Genomic DNA, 17,712 nt, shown 5'->3' with positions numbered 1-17,712 from the left:
AAACTGCAGCCCAGGGCAGGGAGGCTAAATTCTAAGCCCTTCCCACCTCGTCTCTTTCCCATTAACCATCAACCTCTGACCCCCCTCTTCCTCAGCCGAACAAAAGGACTAATTACAGAGCACAAAGACCACCCTCAACCAAGGCGAGCTGTCTTACGGGCTGCCCTTTGATAATCCTCCCACTATTGGAATAACGTGGAGCACAGAGAGTTCAAGTTACTTCCCAGAAGTCACACCGATCGTAAGTGGGGAACTGGGGCAGGATTCCCACACAGGCAGCCTGGGTACAAAGCTTGGGAGGGGGGCAGGGAGGGAAACCCTCCAGGAAATGGCTCCTCTTGGTCAGTGAGAGTTCCAGGTCAATCCAGGTCAAGCCGCCACAGGGAGCCAGACCCCTGTGGGCCCCTCAGGCTCAGGTGGGGCTGCGGCCTCTTAGCAGTCTTACAGGCTTATGGAGGCCTGGGGGGCGGGCCGGACAGGTTGGCCAACCCCTTCCTTCCGCCCGAATCCACATTCGGGCCTGAATTCCTCCCTCCCGACCCCCTCCCCCCCGACGCCTGCCCACTTAGGGCGGAGGTGGGGGGAATTCAGAGCTCCACACCGGAAGGACCTCTGGGGAGGGGCAGAGAACCCACAGGTGAGTGGGGAGAGAGGCCCCGTACCTGGATGCTCCAAGCGTGGGAGCCGTGCATGGGCAGAGGAAGTGCGGAGAGAGGCCCCCTCTTCCTTCCCACGGGGCTAGGGGGCTAGGGCACACAGGGAGCCACGCACAGGTGCCAGGGGCCCACTGACCCTGCACTCCTACTCCACTCCCAGCCGCCCCTGATGACCTCAGGATAAAGTCCAAATTCTTCCTTCTGACCCAGTTTCTGTTGACCTCCTGGCCTGGCCTCCTGGCTGTGAACTTGCTCTTGATTCCAGGTCCCACCTTACTCATCCTGGTCTCTGCACTCTCCCTTCCCCTGGTTAAATGTTTAAAATTGAGCTCAGTCCCCCGGCAGGCCGGCCACCTCCCCTTCTGTTGACTTGCCACCTGTCCCCCATTGGGGCTCTCCTCTCTGGGTCTTCCTGCGGGGACCCCCACCACGCTCTTCCTCCCCTTCCCGAGGGCCCTCCTGTGACTCAGTCCCCCTCTGCTTTCAGGGCAGGCCTGCACCCAGTAGGAGCTCAGAACTAGGTGGGGTGGGGGCCTTATCCCGGCTCTCAACCGTCATCAACCATCATCAGCCCCCGCTGGGAAGCTGCCCGTCCCTCCCCACTCCTTTCCCCGCCTGACCCTTTGGAACACTTGGGAGTCTGTAGCCACTTGTCTTACTGGGGGGTGGGAGAGGGGGTCAGCCCCAGGCAGTAGCCCTCTGGGCTCAGAGGGTCCCTGATGGCAGGAGCCAAGGTAGCAGGGTGCCGTGTCTAGAAGGCTGCATCTGTGGTCCCCAGGGCAACTTTTGCTGTGTGAGAGGAACCCCAGCATTAAGGAAGGGTCTCCCCCAGTCACCCTCTCCGTGCCCTTTATTTTAAGGTAAAGTGCTGATAGAATGCGTATCACTGCAGTCGTGACTCCCCGGGAAACCTTCACAGTAAGCACTGACTGCAGCTGCGCTCCTGCTGGGCCAGGGCTGCGGGGGGATGGGGGAGGTCGGAGGAGGCGGGGGTAGTGGGACGAGGTGCAGGAATTTGCTCCTGTTCAGTCGCTGTCTGTGGTGAGACAGGAGAAGGGTTGGGGGAGGTCCTCTTCCATCTTCCCTCTGTCTTTCCTGTCTTGCCCCTGGCTTGTCTCTTATATGCGTCCCCCGGGGTCTCTCTCTGTGGCTGCCCCTGCTCAGGGCAGGTGGGCCTCCCCGTCTGTCTGGGCCCCCCCTTCCAGCCCAGGAGGGCCCCTTCTCTCACCATCCCTGCTGGAGGAGGCCACAGATGGTTCCTCCAGAAAAGGGCCAGGCCTGACTTGATGGACAGCTCCTCCCTCCTCAAACAGTTCCATCCCTTCTCTGTCCCTCCTATCAGTAGAGCCAGATGTTTGGCGCCTCTGCCTGACAGCTGATGGCAGGGTCTGTCCCAGGGCCTGGGCGTATGGGTGTGTCCCCCGCTGTGTGTGTGTGTGTGTGTGTGTGTGTGTGTGTGTGTGTGTGTGTGTTGCGGGGGAGGTGTGGTTAAGCCAATGGCTTTGGAGTCAAACCAACTGTGTCTGGCCTCTTACCAGCTGTGTGACCTTGAGTAAGTTCCCAGATATCATTAAAGTCTCGGATCCTTCCTCCGGAACATGCGGCCTCCCAGAGAGGTTGTGAGGTAGTGTGAGATTTTGTACAGGAAGCCCTGACGGAGCTCCAGGCACACAGCATGTCTGATAATTAGTAGCTATTGCGGTGGTTGGGAGAAGACCCTAGTCAGCACAGGGGTCTCTTGAGGGAGCCCTCCACCTGCTGGATCCTGACATGTGATACTCCCAGCAGGTGGGGGTAGATGCCCAAAGGCCTGGCTGGTGGGGAAGGAGAGGGGCAAAGCCTCTGGGTTCCAAAACCCTGGACCCTAGCTTCTCCTCATTTGCGGACTGTCCCAACCAGGGGACCTTAAGCTGCCCACCCTCAATCCCAACAGGAAGATTGAGCTCTGGGGAGACCTTGTGGGGGAATCTTCAGAAGCTTCTGTTCCTCCCACTCACCTCTGTGTCCCTGGGTGGGGAGGCCAACAGGCTCCAACAGACTCTGTTCAATAGCAGCTGCTCTTCCCAGAGCCTGGAGGAGGGCAGGGAGCCCCCAAGTCCAAGCTCACCAACCCCCCCCCTTGTTTCTTTTTGAATAAGCCTTGGAGCAGCCAATCAGGACCCAGAGCCTCCCCGGTTAATTTCAACTTGGGCCTGGCCAGAGGTGCAGAAGGGGCCCTGGGTGGGGTGGGGTAGGGTAGGGTGGGGTGGGGAGTAGGGAACAGTGTCTGCAGGGCCCAGGCCCCTATCTCAGAATCCAGCGCTGTCAGCTGGGAGACTTGGGAGGGGACATTAACCCATCTTGCCTTAGAGAAAAAAATACTAGGTCTGATATGGGTGGGAAGTGGAGGATGGGGGAAGGGTTTCCAGTCGATGCCTCAGTTTGTCTTTTGGATAGCTGGAAGACATGGGGTTTGCTAAGCCTTGACTCTGAAAAGATGGGGAGTTAGTTCATTTATTCATCCAAGGAGTAGGTCTATAACGTTTATTTTGCCCTATAATGTGTCCGGCACTGTACTGGGTACTTTGAGATACAAAAGCCTTGAATGCATGCTGAGGGGCCTGGGGCCTCAAGTCTGGGAGAGAGTAAACCCCACAGTCCTGGGACTGTGCAGAGAAAGGCAGCAGCCCAGAACCCGTGGGAGCCTCCCAGACACCAAGTCACACATCATTTTGGCCTATAAACCTCAGGATGAGCAGGGATTCGTCCCCCCATCCCCCTGGAAACCTTGATGTAGCAGAGAGGTACACAGATGTGCTCAACGCACTGTACATGCTGTGTCCATGGAGGAGCGGGCCCGCGGCTTGGTGGGGCCCGCCATCCCTTCTCCCTCTCCAACGGGAAGACCTGGAGGGCAGCTGCCAAGGACGGCCAGCACCTGCGGTGTGTAGACGCCTCCTCTGCCCAGCAGCCCCCGACCTTGCCCGATCCCACCACAGGCGTGTCCTCACATCCAGGCCTCGGCTGCTGGAGGTCCTCACTCAGACCCCACGTGGCCCAACACCCAGGTTGTTCTAAGTTCTCCACTCAAAGGGAATAAGAGTCCCAGGATGACAGGGGCTTTCACATCCGGGAGAAGCAAGAACACATTGAAGGATGCCGGGGGTGGGGGGTGGGGGGTGGGAAGTCCTTCTGCCGGGGGGGACGGACAGTTTGAGCATCACCAAGGTCAGGATAGTTAGGCAAACCGGAAATAAGTCCGGTGTGCAAAGAAGCGGGGCCACACGCACTGGATGTCCAGGGAGTCGAAATGTGCTTCTGACCATGGACGGGCCTCTGCAGAAGCAGGCAGCCTTGCGACCAAAGGGGCAGAAAGTGAGAGCAAAAAATGAGCGAGTACATGAGAAATGCCTCACCTGGTGGCTTTAAGGTCCCTCTCCTCGGTTTGTGCTTTACAGACAGAGTTTCAATCATTGGAAAATAACCATTGCAAAGACGCCTCCGTTTGCCTGGTAACCAGACATATTGGAAATTTGGAAATAACTTTATTTGTGTATGTTTTCTCAATTGTTTAAGGCGTGTGACGTGTTCGGAAAAATCAGCCATGTTTTCATCACAGTGCGTGATCGTAGTAGTCACGGTGGCCCAGGTGACTGAGTTCCTGTTCCAACTCTGGCATTTTCCAATGGTGTGACCTTGGGCAATTTACTTCACCTGTCTGGACTTCAATCTGCTCAGATGCCTAACTGGAACCAGGTGATATCTAGTACCTTCCTCCCGGGTTTGCGAGGATTCATGAAATACAGCATATAAAGCACGTCAAACAGTGCCTGGCGCATAGTAAATGGGATAGTAAGCACTCCCTGTGTTTCTTGTCGTTGCCGGAAGGCAATGCGTCCTTAACATGTTTAGAGAAAAAAAATGTTTAGAGAAATTTAATTTGTCAAATTCCTAATTTGGGTGAATTTGTTGGGTGAATATTAGAGAGATGTTGATTGCTTAAAGCAATATCAGTTCCTCAGTAGATTCAGAAGGGTAATAAACAGGACACAAAACCAAGTTTGCATACTAGTGAGGATTTCTCTCCACCAGTAAAGGCCCTTGGACTTTAAAGAATTTAATAAATAACCTCTCCTACCCCCAACTCCTATAAACTTGTCTGTAGTGACACCCCCTGCCCTCCAGGGGGCTCAGGCTGTTCCTTGGGACTCCCTACCTCTTCTGAGCACACCGCTCCAACCACTTCCAGTCTTCCTCCTTCAATGTCGTCCCCTCCTCCCCAAATGGCTCCTTCTCTAGAGCTCTAAATGAACTTAAGCCTACCCCGTTAAAATAACTGATCTTCTCTTGACCCTACAATGATTGCTGTGTTGCTCTCCATTCATAGCTCAACTCCTTCCTCACCCCTGGTTCCCTCCTCTACCCAAGACTGTCCAGCATCTCCCCATCTCCCCTTTCCACTAATAACCAGTTTCTAAATCTAATGGACACTGCCCAGCTTCCCAGCTGGATTTCTCTGTATCATTTGACATGTGCAGCCTCTCCCTTCTTGGAAATGTCTGCTTTCAGTTCCCCACCTATCTCTTGGATGGTTTCTTCTCTATCTTCTAGGCTGGCGCATCTTCCTCCTATCACCTCCCCCCATGTTGATGCTCCCCAGAGTTTGTCTTTCCTGAGCTATCTTCTCCTTACATTCTGCACAGTCTTGTAACTTGGTCCTCTTCCAAGTTGCCCTATCTCAGCCAATGACATCCCCATCCACCCATTGCTCAAGCCAGAAACGCGGGAGTAATTGTAAAATTCCACGTTATCTGGCCAATCATCAAGGAGCTATCCGTTGGCTACCCTATAACTGATGACCTACTACAGCCCAAATCAGAGCCTATCACTCCTTGCTGATGTTCAAATCTCATAGTGCTAACCTCCCCAGTTCCTCTTCATTCCGTCCACAGATGCACTAAACTACATGTAGGTCGTGGATGATTGTCACAGGGCGTGGCACGCACTAGATACTCAATAAATGTTTGTGCGTGCTGATGCTGAAAGGTGTAGGTGAGAAGATGGGGAAATACATACCATGCGGTTCCCAGTGGTCAAACCTAGAACAATTTGAGTAAAAAAAAAATAAAGTAGTATTGGATTATAACCCAAAGTATAAAATAAATATCCATGAGTCTATATTGATACATTTAAATGATTGAATAAATTAATAAATGTAGGGGAAGAGGTAAATCTCCCAAACAGCAGAATTCTAGATAATATATGGTACTCCACCTTCAAGGAGGGGGGGAGCATAAGTCCCCACTCTTAAGTGTAGGCAGTGCATAGCGACTCCCTTCAAAAAGACTACAGTTTGGGAAGTGTGTGCTGGGGGGAGGCATGTAACTTGATAGCGGAGCAACCTGACAGACGCTACCTCAGCCGTGAGGCTGGTCGACATCATCAGCCGTTAATGATGTTGATAGTATGTGTACTTGACATGATGGGATGAATATGGGACTCCGTGATCTTCCTTCCTAAAACTCATCAACTCTAATCATGAGAGAAGCATCAGACAGATTCCCATAGAGCAGAGTGATGGGTTAATTCTACGTGTCAACTTGACTAGCCTATAGCACTCCACCATTCATCAAACACTAATCTAGGTGTTGCTGTTTTGTATACGTGATTAGTACCTACAATCTGTTGACTTTACGTAAAGGGTAATAGGGATGGTCCTCGCCAATCGGTTGGAAGGCCTTAAGAACAAAAGTAAGGGGTCCCTGATGGAGAAGAACTTCTGCCTGTGGACTGGTCAGTGTCAGAACCTGCCCTACAGACTTTGGACTTGCCTAACCAGCCCCCTCAACTGAGTGAGCCCATTTCTTGGAGATAAATCAAATATGCCAAATATAAATATGTATATGTATTTACATATAAATATCTGTGTATATATTCATGTGTAAATATCTATGCACATCTAGAATATATTTATAAATACATAAACATACATACATATATATGTACAGAGAGAGAGACATGCTTATATATCTCCATCTGTATGTCTCTATCTATCTGTCCTACTGGTTCCCATGGGTTAAAGAGGAAACCAAAATGGAAATTATAAAATGGTTTGAACTGAATGAAAAAATATTTGTGAGATATGGCTAAAGCAATACTCAGAGAAAAAACTGTGGCCTTAAATGTATATATTGGAAAATAAGTTTATAATAAACAATTTAAGTACCATTTCTATAGTTTAGCAGAACAAGATGAGTCCCTTAAAAGTAGAAAAAAATAAGAGTAAAAATACATAAAACCCAAAATAAAATATTATAGACAGAATCAGTAACAACAAAGTTAGTTTTTTAAAAAGATTAATACAATTTAAAAATCTCCAGTGTGATTTATCAAGAAAACAAAGATCTCATATTGCAAATATTAGAAATGAAAAGGTGATGGGGCGCCTGGCTGGCTCAGTCAGAAGAGCATCGGACTTTTGATCTTAGGGTTGTGAGTTCAAGCCCCACGTTGAGTGTAGAGATTATTTAAATAAATAAATAACGGGGTGCCTGGGTGGCAATAAAAAACATTGGCAAAAGACTTGAACAGACACATCGCACATGCGCAAAAATAAATGGCTAATAAGCTCGTGAAAAAGCTCCACATCACTAGTCATCAGAGAAATGCAGATTAGGCACACAATGAGATACCATTACATACTCACTTAAATGGCTAAAATGCAAAGAGAGCAACAGCACCAAGTGTTGGAAAGGAGGTGGAGTATTGGAAATCTTACACTTTTATACATTGTACGAATTGTACAACCACTCTGGAAAACGGTTTGGCAGTTTCTTTAAAAGTTAATCATATACTTATCTTATGATTCATTTATTTACTCCTAGATATTTACCCGAGAAGATATGAAATATATGTTCACGAAAACCTTGAATGAGAATGTTCATGGAAGTTTTCTTCATAATAACCGAAAAACTAGAAATAGTTCAAACGTCTATCAACAGGAGAATGAATAGACAAACTCTGGCGTACTTCTTATCAATAAAAATAAACAATTACTTACCCATGCTTCCACATCAGTGAATCTCAAAAGCATTGTGCTGAATGAAAACAGCCAGTGCCAAAGAGTATTTATTGTATGGTTCCATTTATATAAATTTCTAGAATAGGCAGAATTAATCTGTGGTTCTAGAAATCAGTAGTTGCTTCTGTGGTAGTGGGGATTGACTGGGACAAAGCAGAGGAGAATGTCCTTGGGGTTGTGGAAATGATCTGTGCCTTAACTGGTATGTGGGATACAGGAGTGCATCTCTCTATTAAATTAGTGAATGGCATACTCAAAATCTAAACATTTTGTTATATATCAATTATGCCTCAATAAAGAAGAAATACAGCAGGGTACCCCTACTTACCCAGCGGAATGGCTAAGATTAAAAAGAAAAATACTGAATGTTGGCAACTCTATAAAGCAAGTGGACCTCTCATACATTGGTGATGGGAATGTAAAATGGTACAACCACTTGGGAAATTACTTTATAAAGTTAAACACATACTTACCATATGATCTAGCAATTCCACGTCTAGGTATATACCCAAGAGAAACAAAAATATTTGATTACAAGTATTGAAAATTTATACAGTACTATTTGTAGTAGCATTAGCCAAAATAGTCAAAAAGAATCAAAACAATCCCGATGTCCACTGACAAGTGAATGGGCAAATTGTGTTACATCCACACAATGGAATAATACACCTTACCCACTGTATTTAGCCACCAGTCCCCCTCAGCAAATGAAACTTGCAACAACATGAATGAATTTCCAAAATGTTATGCTAAGTGAAAGAAGCTAGACACAAACTTGTACCTCCTATATGATTCCATTTAAATGAAATTCTAAAGAAAAATAAACCTAGTTTACAATGACAGAAAGTAGATAAATGGTTGTCTGAGGTGAGGGGTGATGCAGAGGATTGACAGGGAAGAGGCACAAAGAAATCTTTTCGGTGATGGAAATATGTCATATCTTTATTGAGGGTACATACATTTGTCAAAACTCACTGACTTGTAAAATTAACATGGGTGCATTTATTGTGTGTAAATTATTCTTCGGTGAGGTTGATTTTTAAAGATTTTATTTATTTATTTGACAGAGATAGAGACAGCCAGCGAGAGAGGGAACACAAGCAGGGGAGTGGGAGAGGAAGAAGCAGGCTCATAGCGGAGGAGCCTGATGTGGAGCTCGATCCCATAACGCCGGGATCACGCCCTGAGCCGAAGGCAGACGCTCAACCGCTGTGCCACCCTGGCGCCCCCGGTGACGTTGATTTTTAAAGATGGAGACACCAACTGAGAAAGTCAAACTAAAAAACTAAGAATAAAAAGAGAACAAACAAAATACCCAAATAATCCACAACCATTAGAGAAATCGGATCAGCAAAGGCAGTTCCATGACCAGATACCTTCATCACTAAATTCAGTCACATATTCGAGAAGCAAGTGCTTCTGAAGATTCACAAATTATTCCACAAAGCATAAAAAATAAGGGGGCATGTCTTAACTCATTTAACAACATAATCTTAATACCCAAACCTGGCATGGATAGTACAGGGAAGGAAAATAATAGGTCAATCTCACACATGAACATAAATTTTTAAATCATAAATGAAGAAAAATTTAGCAACCTAAAACCAGTAGAGAGAGAGAGTACACCATGACCAAACTGGCTTATCCTGTAAATGGAATTTATAACAGAAAAATAATGTAAGCCTCCACATGAATATGAAGAAAGAGTAAAAACCACATATTCGTCTCAGAAACAGAAAACGCATTTGATAAAATTTGCCATCCATTAATGATTAATAATTTGAGCAAATTAAGAATAGAAGGGAACTTCTGTAACCTGATAAGGAATATCTATAAAAAACCTATGGCAAACATCACACTTAACAAAATCTTTCCTTCTGAGGTCAGAAACAGGACAAGGATGCTTGCTATTTGGTAAGGAAAAAGCAAACCTGTTTTTGCAAATGACCTAATCGTGAGTCAAGACAATCCAAAAGAAGCTACAGGTCCGTTATTTCAGCTTACAGAACTTTTTAGTAAATTAGCAGCATCAGCTTAAAAGTCAATTGCACGAAGGCAAACAACTCAATTACAAAATTGTCAAAGGATTGAATAGTGAAGATCTACAAATGGCCAAGAAACACATGAAAAAATAATCAACATCATTCGTCATTAGAGAAATGGGAACCAGAACCACGATGAGAGACCACCTCACACCTACTAGGATAACTATTATAGAAAATGGAAAACAGCAAGTGTTGGTGGAGAAATTGGAACGCTCGTATATGACTAGTGGAAATATAAAATGGTTCAGCCACTGTGGAAACAGTTTGGCTGTTCCTCAAAAAGTTAAACATAGAATAACCATATGACACAGCAATTCAAAAGAATTGAAAATAGGCGCCCACAACAGATCCCAGATGGCCCTTTTGGTCTTTCTGCCCATTACAGTAATTATGTCCACCTTGACTCTGATGGTTAAGTGCCATCACCTGGCCTCTGTTCTAGGCTCCTGTTGTACCTGTTGACTCTAGGAAGCCCACTTTCACAGCAGTTTCCACTACCATCAACTTTCACCTGCAGAGCAGAGCCACCACTGAGCTGCAAATGGTACCAGTGCCCTCCAACAACTAGCATATTTCTTATCACTTTATTGAAGGAAGTATCTCTGGACCTTCGTGAGGAACACAGGAGGCTGGAGGGTTCTCTGGTCACATACAATCATAATTTCATCCTGTGTGCCCACCTCTCTGTGCCTTTGAACCTCTTCCCCAACGAAGTTCCCTTTCTGCCAAGGAAGTTCCAGCATCACCACCTCATTTGCTGTAATGTATAGTTTTCCTAAACTTTGAAGATCTATGCCAGTAGCATATTGCAACTGGCTTCAGATGCCTTGCCAAGCCTTTAACATGTTAAAGTCTCAGTCATGGTAGCGTATCCCAGATCAATAAACTCTCCATCATCCAGACTTATTTATATTCCACCCCCTGGCCCTAGTCCAGCACCCTCAAGATCCATTCCCAAGCATGTTCCCCCAATTTCTGCTGCTACAGGTTGGCCAGATCCTGCAGTCTTTTGATGAATTATCCCTTTTTTCCCATAGCTGGGACAGTACTTCCCCACTCAGTTCATGGTGACACTTGACCAAGCTATTGGTCTAGAATCACAGAGGGGGTCAGGGTTCGATCTTGAAGAGGGCAGGTATCATCTTGTGAGGCATTTGCCTCAGGTGAGACTTTGCATGATATCCAAGCAAGGAGAGGCTGCTCTAAGGAGAAGAGGCCACTTCTGCTGGCCCAAAGGGTTCAGGAAAATCTGGGGGTTCCTGGACAGATGATCCCATACCAGGTCTGAGGGTCCTACTTCTAATCTACCAGGGTCATGACTTGCTGTGTCTTTAAACATATAATTCTGCTCTTCTCACAATCAGATTATGGCATTGATTTTCAGCGCAGTCTGCCCTGCACAAGCTGCTGATGAGAGTTTCGTTAGATGCTGCCACAGAGGCCTTCTGGCTCTTACACTGTACCCTGAGTTGATGGTTTGGCTGAGGTGAGTCTCTCACTTTTGTCTTTTAGCACTTCGATGGCATTTAACAACAACCGGCCAACTCCACAATCCTTATAATTACCATTTCCCTCTTATATCACTAATACTAGAGAGAGACGCACACGTAGTGCTTCCCCGTATTCACCGCAGTGAGAGTGAGCGTGACGGGCAGCAGTCTAGTGGATATCAGCGCCCCCGCTTACCTCAGCAATGGAATCCTTATTGCCATCTGGATGGTGAGTGATCCAATTCCAGAATCCTGTCCTGGGGATCTGCTTCTTAGGACCACTTCAGATACCAGCTGTATTTTGGGGGGTTGCCCCAGAAGGAGAACCTAAGTCAAGCATTCAAAAGCAAGTCTTTATTTGAGAAACGATGCTAAGCAAGTGGGAAAGTAACATGGGGAAGAAGAGGAGGATAATAAAGGGTGTACCGTCAAACAAGTTAAGAGTGTGAACCACGAGAGCTTAAAATTCCATTGGGAAACTCGGAACCAGTAATAATTGAGCCTCAGGACCATCCCACGTGAGGGCTGAGGGAGCTGAGGTATTTATTCACCAATCCCCATCCAGTATTCCCTGAAGGTTGCTCTGGGTGGGAGTACCATTCCCCAGAACTTTCAGCCTGTCCAGTGTTAGCAGGGCAGGCTCCAGTGGCCAGAGAAAGTCCTCAGGGAAAGAACTGCAGTTTTTCTGGCAGTTGGAAGTTCTTCCAGTGAACCCAAGGGCTTGAGGAATGTGGAAGGAGCATGGACAGCACTGACTACACCAAGGGAAGAATCCTTGCCCTAGATGCAACAATGGTTCCACTCAGATGGAGATTAAGGCTTGCCTGGGCTCACAGCAAAGAAGGAGGTTACCTTCTGGGGCGACTATCCCAAATACCAAGGGATAGTGGGTTGCAGCTAAACAATGACGGTAGGGAAGACTGTCTAGAACCCATGTGATTCTCTGGTATGGCTCTTTCTTCTTCCATGTCCAATAGCAAAAGTTAAAGAAAAAGCATAGGAACACAATTCTGAGGATTTAGATTCATCAAGAATGAAGGTTTGGTCACCTGACTTGGTTAAAAAACAGTAATAACAAACTGAGGTTTTGGCTAAGGGCAAAGTGAAAATGAAATGAGTAATGGAAGAGGAGAGTTATAAAGATCAATTTATGACAAGTTACAGAAATAAGGATTATAGGGGGCACCTGGGTGGTGCAGTCATTAAGCGTCTGCCTTAGGCTCAGAGCGTGATCCCAGAGTCCTGGGACCGAGCCCCACATCAGGCTCCTCTGCTGGGAGCCTGCTTCTTCCTCTCCCACTCTCCCTGCTTGTGTTCCCTCTCTCGCTGGCTCTCTCTCTGTCAAATAAATAAATAAATAAATAAATAAATAAATAAAATAAGGATTATAGAAGCTACTGGTATTTTCTTTTTTAAAAGATTTATTTGAGGGGGACACCTGGGGGGCTCAGTTGGTTATGCATCTGCCTTCGGCTCAGGTCATGATCTCAGGGTCCTGGTATGGAGTCCTGCATCAGGCTGCTTGCTCAGTGGGGAGCCTTCTTCTCCACCTCTCCCTCCACCTCTCCCACTGCTAGCTCTCTCTCTCAAATAAATCTTTTAAAAAAAAGATTTTATTCATTTAGTTGAGAGAGAGTGAGCATGAGCAGGGGGAGGGGCGGAGGGAGAGGGAGACAAGCAAACTCCCTGCTGAGCAGGGAGCCCAACTCGGGGCTCGATCCCAAGACCCTGAGATCATGACCTGAGCTGAAATCAAGAGTCGGATGCTCCAGGGCGCCTGGGTGGCTCAGTCATTAAGTGTCTGCCTTGGGCTCAGGTCAAGATCCCTGCTCAGTGGGGAGCCTGCTTCTCCCCCTCCCTCTGCTGCTCCCCCTGCTTGTGCTCTCTTGCTCCCTCTGTCAAATTTAAAAAAAAAATCTTAAAAAAAATAAAGATAAAAAAAAAAAAGAGTTGTATGCTCAACTGACTGAGCCACCAGGGTGCCTCCAGGAATTTTCTTTCTTGCTTTGTATTATATATACCCTCTCTCTATTTTAATTTCCCCCCTCCTTCCTTTTCCTTATTATTTTATATAAAGGTTGTCGTTGGTAGTGAACTTTATACTTCAGTCTTTCAGTTACAGAAACCTCTAGAGGAAATGTGGCTGAACTAGGAGAGGTATTAGTATCACCCAGAAATGGATACTGTTACTGTAGAGACTTTGCATCTCTACTTTTGGGGAGGGCGCCAGAGCATCTTCATTTGTACAAAGGACAATTGCATCTTGCTGGGCAAAGACATGAAGTTTGTTACCGTTCAAATATGTATAGAAACGTGTGTAAATGTTGAGCAGGAAAAGAGGCAGATGGTTACCTGTTATTCATTTCTTGTCTTTCTGCTCCAAATCCATTCTTCCAGTCTCTGCTGTCCGATGCTGGGTGGGATTAGGACTCTGCAAACTTGTTTTCCAGACTCCATTACTAACTGGCTTTCTGTGAGGTTCTGCTAATAGGAGACACTAGAGAGAGATGGAATGCAGGAAGAAGGGAGAAGAAACTATCTCCCCATTTTTCTGGTTTTGTTCGAGTTCCTGTCATTGGAAGTTGTCTCCAGCCTTCAGCTTCTTTCTGCATGCCCAAAACCCAGCTTTGTAGATGATTCCTCTGAGGAATAAGCAGCAGCCCGCTGGTGACTCTGCCTGAGTCTGAGCCCCAACCTAGCAGGGCCCTACCTGCGGGCTCCTTGGGTGTAGTAATCCCACCTCTTATCTTTTGTTCCCTCAGCCCTCCTTGCTTCATTTAGTTACTAGTTCCACAGTGCCTCAGTGTTTTTTTTTTTTCTCTTTTTGCTTTTAGTCTTCTAACTCCTGTGTAACCAATTCCCTGCATTAAATCTCCTCTATCTGAAATACATAACACAGTTTCTATTTTTCTTACTAGGCCCTATCTGATACACAAAGTTACGCTCGGTGATAGAATAGAGACTAGTATTGACATGCATTGGAATAGTATACAAGGAAAATAATATAGAAAGAATAGAAAGAATAATACAGAAAGAATTTTCTTTTAATAAAGAAACATTAAACTATATTTTTAATTGATGGACACATAGGTGATAAAACTATTAAGAAACGCAAGTAAATGATTATCACGAAGGTCAGGATAATGGTTATCTCGGGGGTATGGATGCAGATGAGATCTGGGAGAAGTATATGGGAAGTCCTGAGTTCTTGACAACTTTCTATTTCTTGATCTTTAAGGGGATGACGCAGGTGTTTGTCTTGTAAACAGTCTTTAAACTGCGCATATGTGTTTTATGTGCTCTTTTGTGCATATAACATATCCTGCAATTGAAAAACAAAAGACCACCATGATTGGCATTGGCTGTGTATCTGGAGGCAGGAAGATGATAAGAGGGGCTTCTAGAAGTGAGGTAAGAGGGGAAAGGCAAAGGAGAAATGGAAAAGACCAAGTCTGAGGTCCCAGAAGCCAAGAATTGAGGCTGAAGTTGAGTGGGCATGAGATCTGTGCTGGGAGCCAAGACCTTCTCCCCTGCCCCCGGGGAGTCAGAACAGCGTTGTGAACTTGTAGCCTTTTATCTCTTCCTCCTCTGTTCGTGCTAACGGAGGGTCCCTGCCTGCTGATCCTACTCAGATGTTGGTGCACATCTGAATCGATGTGGAGACATTTGACTTTATACTTGCAAAGTGGAGTAAATCAGCAGGTGGGTGGAGTTGGTGAATAGATACAGGCTGAGCCCTTGGATGGACATTCCTGAAGCCAGATAGGGAAATTCGGTGGACCCCCTCTTAATCAACACAGAAAGATGTCTGTGGGAGCTGGGGATTTCAGCGTATGAAAAAGAACAGGTTGAGTAGAGGAATGAAGCAGGTGAGAGTAGGGATGAGAGAGCAACTGGGAGGTAAAGGGTGAAAAAAAGCCAGACTATGCCTCCATCTCTTTCACTTTCCCCTAAAAGATGCGATCAGCTTTGCGGGCCCTCCTAGCCTTGCAGAGATTTGATGGCACCACGCAGCAATGCTGGCAGCCACGAGGTTAACCCTCAAGCCCTCTGCCCTGGGGTGATGCGAGGAGGTAGGACTCCCGAGAGAAAGCAGTGCCTTAGCACCACTGTGGGCACCAGTCCTACTGCTGGGAGCCCCCACGGAGCCCAGGCCCATAGCTGCCAGTCTAGTCTCACTGTCCTGAGTGGTTCCAGGCGCTGGGCTCCTACAGCTTATTCTGGATTCCCATCCCCCACCCTAGGAGCAGCTGAATACATCCGTTGGTGCTGACAATTCAAATGCTAGACACAGTCTCTCCGACTGCTCCTTGGCCTCCAAGGTTAGCGCATAGGGTCACCTGCACCTTCTGGACGTAGACCTGGCCCCGGTCTCTCTGAGAACGCGGATACAGAATGGGTGGGGAGGCGGGGCTGGGATGAGGGTGAGGACCTCCTTTCTCCCGCAGCAAGAGGAAAACTCTGAGACACCACCGATCACAGGTCAGAAACAAGGGAGTTCAGTCGTCAGAACTCAGAAACGCGAGGCGAGGGGTCCCCGGCCCTGAGTGTGGGAGTGGAGAACAGGTCAGATGCCCCCTCTTTCTCCTTCCAATCGCTGCCTCTTCCGGGGACCCCCTCCGCCCTCCCTCGGGCCCCAGCCCCCACCCCCAAACCCTGCATCCTCTGCGGATTGGTGCCCGGCTCGCCAGGGGCGGGGCCCGGGGCCTGACGTCACCGACCAAGGGGGCGGGCGGTTAAGGAGGGGTGACGGGCCCCGGCTCAGCACCTGAGAGCTCCTCCCCGGCCTTGTTTGCTCTGGAATCGCCGCCGGGGAGGGTGCCAGGGGCCGGCGCGGAGCAGCGGCAGGGGGATGGCCGTGCAGGGATCGAGGGCCCGGCGGGCAGAGGGCCCAGCCGATCCGGCGGGGACCGGGGGCCAGGCGGGGTGGGGGCAGCTGGTGGCGGCAGCAGTGGCCGCACATCTGGATGGAAGCGAGCTTTGTCCAGACCACATGGCTCTGGGGCTGTCCTCCAAGAAAGCGTCTTCCCGCAATGTGGCCGTGGAGTGAAACCTGATCACCGTGTGCAGGGGGCCGCTGGCGGGGTGGTCAGGGAGAGGCGTCGGGGCGGGCTGCTGCGGAAATACGGACTGAGCGTGCCGCGGGAGAATGCACAGCAGCCGCGGAGAAAAGGGAGGAAGCACAGAGTTAAGAGGAGCGTGTCCACTGTCCCTCCTGGTCCAGACCAAGAGGGGCTTTGGAGGTCTGGTCCCTACCCTTCTAGGCCAAGTCAGGCCTATGCCCAGCCCGGGGCCTGGGGGGTGAGGGGTGTTTAATTGGCACTGCAGCTTCCTGTGAAAACCAGGAAGTGACATTGTGCGTGAGGGGGAGGGGGAGGGGTGGGCTGGCTGGCTCCCTGGCTGGGGGCGGGGGCGGGGGCGGGGTGGGCAGGGAAGCACTGAAGAGTAGTGCGTGTGAACGCCCTCCAAGCATACCCTTACTCCTACCCCTGTCAGCCTGGCCTCCCTGGGGAGGGGTTTCCTGAGAGATTTTCCCTTGCTCAAATCCGGGAGCAGTCACCGGTGCCCGCCTCCATCTCTGGACAGCTGCAGCCTGTGGCAGGGTCAACTGGGGGTGTGGGCAGGGCCCCTAAATCCACCCAGTGAAGGGTGAGGGGCACTGTGCCTGCCATGGGAAGGACTGAGAGTCTGACTGCAGAAGCCTGGGTCTCCTGGGTTCAAGGGAGGAGATGGGGAGGGCAGGGCCTTTGGTCCCTGAGGGTGGGGCTGTCGCAGTGTTGGGAAGATTCATCTCCTTTTTGGGGGCCCAGGAAGTGACCCTTCCCACCTCAGCCCTGCAGTGACTCACCCTCACTGCCCTACCCTGAGCCAGTAGCAGCCAGCTGCTCAGCCACTGTCCCTCAGCTTCACCTACCTCCTCTCTCCCTCTAGGACCCCCCTACCAGCTGCCTTCTCCATCTGCAACCTCTCCACCACCACCACCACCACCCCTGCCCATGCCATCTCTGAGGGCATGGTGCTCCAAGTGCAGGGCTCAGCTGTCCGGCTTTGCCACCCCCACCTGCCTACACACAGGCCTTGGCCCTGCTCCTTCTCCCAGGAATCAGTGCTCACCTGATGCCCTGGCTCCTGCCTCCCAAAGCTCCGTCCAGGTTCCGAGCACACACCCAACCATACTGCATCATCTCACACCATTACGTCCAAGTCCCTAGCACAGTGCTATACACATCAGACCTCTATAAAAATGCCTGGAATGTTACAGAAGGAATGAGTGCAGCAATGGCCCACCCAGCCCAAAGTACAGGCCAGTGCCTCCACCCTCACCCCTCAAACCCTGCCAGTGTGGTATAAAACAAAGGTTTCTGCCTTTGGGGCCAGAGGGTCCTAGGGTCAGGCTCTTACTTCATCAGTTATTAGCTGTGCAACCGTGAGGAAGTCTCCTAACCACTCTGGGCCTTGGC

The 17,712-nt window shown here is 48.7% G+C and overlaps 2 long non-coding RNA genes across 5 annotated transcripts in view; one reads left to right on the top strand and one right to left on the bottom strand.

Moving 5' to 3' along the window:
• The window catches only part of LOC103665590, a 6,106-nt gene extending 3,317 nt beyond the window's left edge, over positions 1-2,789 (bottom strand). The window contains exon 1 of the long non-coding RNA XR_569318.2: positions 2,654-2,789. This is a non-coding gene — a long non-coding RNA (uncharacterized LOC103665590). The remainder of the gene's footprint in view (positions 1-2,653) is intronic.
• Positions 113-7,864, top strand: LOC103665589. 4 transcript variants are annotated; one of them, XR_005837368.1, is made up of 4 exons: positions 543-637; positions 1,517-1,574; positions 4,212-4,391; positions 7,520-7,864. It is a non-coding gene; the product is annotated as an uncharacterized LOC103665589 (long non-coding RNA). The 4 variants fall into 4 exon arrangements; XR_005837370.1 differs by lacking the exons at positions 543-637; positions 1,517-1,574 and adding an exon at positions 113-241; XR_005837369.1 differs by lacking the exon at positions 1,517-1,574 and having other exon boundaries at positions 528-637.
• The last annotated feature ends 9,848 nt before the right edge of the window (positions 7,865-17,712 follow it).

The sequence above is a fragment of the Ursus maritimus genome, unplaced genomic scaffold (assembly GCF_017311325.1).
Source record: "Ursus maritimus isolate PB19 unplaced genomic scaffold, ASM1731132v1 scaffold_24, whole genome shotgun sequence".
In the NCBI taxonomy this organism is placed as follows: domain Eukaryota; kingdom Metazoa; phylum Chordata; class Mammalia; order Carnivora; family Ursidae; genus Ursus; species Ursus maritimus.
This window is presented reverse-complemented; position numbering and strand designations above follow the sequence as displayed.